This window comes from Cibotium barometz, chromosome 5 (genome assembly GCF_041138505.1).
Source record: "Cibotium barometz isolate CiBa-2024 chromosome 5, ASM4113850v1, whole genome shotgun sequence".
NCBI lineage: Eukaryota > Viridiplantae > Streptophyta > Polypodiopsida > Cyatheales > Cibotiaceae > Cibotium > Cibotium barometz.
The window spans coordinates 43,699,299-43,703,187 of NC_141050.1; the positions used below are offsets into that span (position 1 = coordinate 43,699,299).

Consider the following 3,889-nt stretch of genomic DNA (forward strand, 5'->3'; position numbering starts at 1 on the left):
GGTCTGGAAAAGGAGCACAAGTGTTATGGGAATATATTTTAAGCCCTCTTAAAAATATTATTCTACCCTCTTAGATAATTCATGGATGGTTGAATTATCTTTGCGTCAAGCCAAATCATGTTAATATCATGGGTGATGCCATTATAAATATTAATACGTTTGGTATATATTGATGTATGGTTGGGGCCTCCAATGTTTATTTCAGTTGGTTTGTATAGAAGGATGATTCCTGGGTTACTTGCGCTTGGTAAACATGTGTGTGGTTATGGTTTGTATACTTATAAAATATTTGTTTACCAATTTATTATTGGTTATTTTATAGGTGAAGAGGATTCTAAAGATTGAGGAGAATTCTCACATAATTATTACTTGGCACACACTTTTGTAAACAAGCTTTGAATTCTCATAATTGTTACTTGGCACACATTTTTGTAAACAAGCTTTGTGTTGAAAACATGGATCCTCCCACTTCTCGGGAGGTCACCCATCCCAGTTGTGTTCCTACACTAGCACGCTTAACTGAGGTGTTCCACAAATTGGTCTACCCATCTAGACCCCAAAACCTTAAGGTGTTAGGTGACCTAATTTGTAGAATCCTCAACTTGCCAAGATTCAAAATTCAAACCCAGTCTCACTACGTGAGCTGGTTCTCTATAGAAGTGTGGATTGCATCTCCAACACCCTCCCTCAAGCTACACTTTGGTTGAGGTCTTAGCTTCCAACATCACAACCTGGGCTCTGATACTATGTTGAAAACATGGATCCTCTCACTTCTCGGGAGGTCACCCATCCCAGTTGTGTTCCTGTCCCAAGTGCGCTTTACTGAGGTGTTGCACAAATTGGTCTAGCCATCCAGACCCCAAAACCTTAAGGTGTTAGGTGACCTCCGATTATCCAATTTGTAGAAACCTTAACTTGCCAAGATTCAAACCCAGTCTCACCATGTGAGCTGGTTCTCTCTAGAAGTGTGGATTGCATCTCCAACACTTTGTATATACATGTTCTAGCTTGTGCACATTTTGATTTATTTTGGAAAGCCTTAGTTTATAAAACATAGACTTGATTTATTTTGGAAAGCCTTAGTTTATCAAGCATAGACTTGAACTTTAATATTGTGTAAAGTGTGATATGTTTTAAACCCTAGCCTCAATTTATGGACACTCTATTTTGAGCATAAGAGAGTGTCGTGCAAAAAAAACACCTTTTTGTATTTTTGGAGGCTATGGCCTAATTTGGAATAAAGTATCGAGTAAATACTCGTGTGGGGAGAGGGCACACACATGAGGGGGGATGATTGCACCCTATCTTGGAGTCATGATTTGTGAGCTAAGTATTATTTGTTATTCACTCAAATATTGAATATGTTGAACTTGTGGTTTTTGATGAGTTATTTGGTTTGATTTAATTAATTTCTTCAAGTTTCTTTTTACTCCATTTGCCTAGAACTGGATTCGTGTCAGTGGTATCAGAGCTTGGGTCTAGGAAGATGGAGGCAAAAATTGAAAGATTGAAAGCTTGATTCAAAGGTTTGAAGAGTTGCACTCTATTATCCAAAGGGCAAAGACCAAAGGATAAAGGGGGTGGCAATCCACTCTGTAGAAAACCACAAAACCACTGTCTTCTTGAAAAATGGTTTTCCCAAATTCATAGTCTCTTTATGATCTACCCGTATATGGATGAAATCAGCTCCTAAAGGAGGTTTGAGTCCCATAATCGAATTGCTAAACCGCTGTTGTTGTTGCAGAGAAAAATCCATAATGGAGCTATGATTCTACAAATCAATTCTTTTGAAAACCATTTAATCGCAGCAACTTGTAAGGGGAATTACTTTTGGAAAAATTCAAAAAAAAGAGAGAGAAAAAGCTTCAATTTGTTTCTCCCTCTTCTTCTACACAGTGGCGTGGCAACAACGTGATTTTCCATCTCTATCTTCTCTCCAATCGTGGCAAGTAGAAATTGCAGAATTGCTTCTCTTCTTCTGTGTGCGGCCCAACGACTTACTGTGAAGGAGAGAAAAAGTGCCGTTTAAAAAAAAAAAGAAGAAGCTTTGTGAGCCTTACAAAAGAAAGCTTAATGTCTAAGCCTTAAAGCCTAAAGCTAAAGCTTTATAAAAAGCTTTAAAAAAAAACATATCTTCATTACATTAAAGAGAAGTCAAAGAAGAAGAAGAAGGGACTCTCCACAAATAGGAAATTCGGATTTTTTAGAGGTGTAGAAAATCACCAGAAAAATTTCAGAAAGGTCTTCTTCGCTTTAAAAAAAAATTGGGAGCCTCTTGCAATAAAAATTTCAGCATCAAAGGACATCAAAGAAATATCGGCAATTCTTGGAGGTGCTATTTTGGTTCCAATTTCTTCACTGCATCAAGCATTGCAGGGTCTTTCAAGTGGCTTTAAAATATTTACCAAAGTCAACCAAAAACTCAAGCTCCTTGACCACACTCGGATTTTATTTCGGAATTGAAGTAAAAGGACGGTGTTAAGACCAACCATTTGATGACTTCAAACCCGAATTCAACGGTCCAAGAGCTAAGTTTTTCATCTTCATTTATTTATTTACATTATTAAATTACACTTTCTTTATCTATTTAATTGCAATGGCCACTCTCTGCACTACCCACTTTCTTTATCTATTTAATTGCAATGGCCACTCTCTGCACTACCCACTATGCAAGAGCAAATCTTAGCACTACAAGAGCAAGTTGCTAGTAAGCGTGAACTCCGACGTAAATTAGAGTGTTAAGTGAAGCGTTCAAAGAACAAGCATGACTATTCTGACTTTAACGAGGAGGAAAGTGATCATGTTAGGTGCACTGTCAAAGCTACCTTGCATGCTTAGAGTTCCCACAGAAAGATTCACAAATTAGCCGAAAGGTGTTCACGTTCCAGAACTATTATGGCAAGAGGGATGCACGAGTTCTTACTGCATGGCTCAGCCAATTGGATGATTATTTTTCAAGCGAAAAGTTCTCGAAAAAGAACACAATTAAATGTGCTTGTAATCAATGGCTTAACCAATTGGATGACTATTTCTAGAAGAAAAGTTCTCTAAAAAAGGACAAAATTAAATGTGGTTGTAATCATTTGATCGAAAGTGTTACTTTATTATTAGAGAGAGTGAATGGTAGAGAGAGAGAGAGAGAGAGAGAGAGGGAGAGAGTTTTTAAAAAGGCATTTTATTTTATTAATGAGTTTTTTTAAAGGAGAAGGAAGAGAGAGAAAAAGAGGGGGGGAGAGAGAGAAGAACAAGTGTAAACAAAATGTTTTTTGTTTTTGTTTTAAAGGGGGGGAAAATAAAAAAGTAAGGGCAAAGTTCAAACCCTAACTCTAGCCATAGAGCCTCCACAGTACACTTATTAGTATATAATGCGGCCGCTGCGTGGAGATGGATATGTCTTCTTGTCTCCATTGGCGTCGGGTTTTGGGATGTGATGAGAAGGAACGATCCTGAGGTTGAGCTACCGGCCAGGTAGCCATCCGGGTGAGGAGACTTTGCACGTCAGTCTGATCCCAACTCTATATGCTAGTGTGGTCTTGATTAGAGCTCTGTGTAGGATATGCTTTCCCTGTACGCACAGCACAGTCCATGCCCCCTTGTTTCAAAGGCACATGATGAAAACGCATATTGTGCGCATGAGTCCAAAGGGCTTTTTTGCGCCTGACGTTAGATTGATGGTAACCTTGGAGATCTGATGCCTTGCAATCGTCTCTGCCGATTTTCAAAATGGTCGGAGTAGGGTTTCCAGATACTGTTCTGGGTGATAGCTTGTGTGGTCATTCTCCGCTCTTTCTTTGTTTCTGCTTAATATGTTCCCGAGAACACTGTATGCCGACTGTAAAAATGCAAGGTTCGGAAGAAACATTATGCTAGCAAAATTAACATTATGCTA

General features: G+C 38.5%; 1 non-coding gene across 1 annotated transcript; it reads left to right on the forward strand.

The window, feature by feature from the left end:
• The first annotated feature begins 3,419 nt into the window (after positions 1 to 3,419).
• On the forward strand, positions 3,420 to 3,514 carry LOC147638533 (small nucleolar RNA Z122). Its single transcript, XR_015265974.1, has one exon. It is a non-coding gene; the product is annotated as a small nucleolar RNA Z122 (small nucleolar RNA).
• Positions 3,515 to 3,889: the final 375 nt, after the last annotated feature.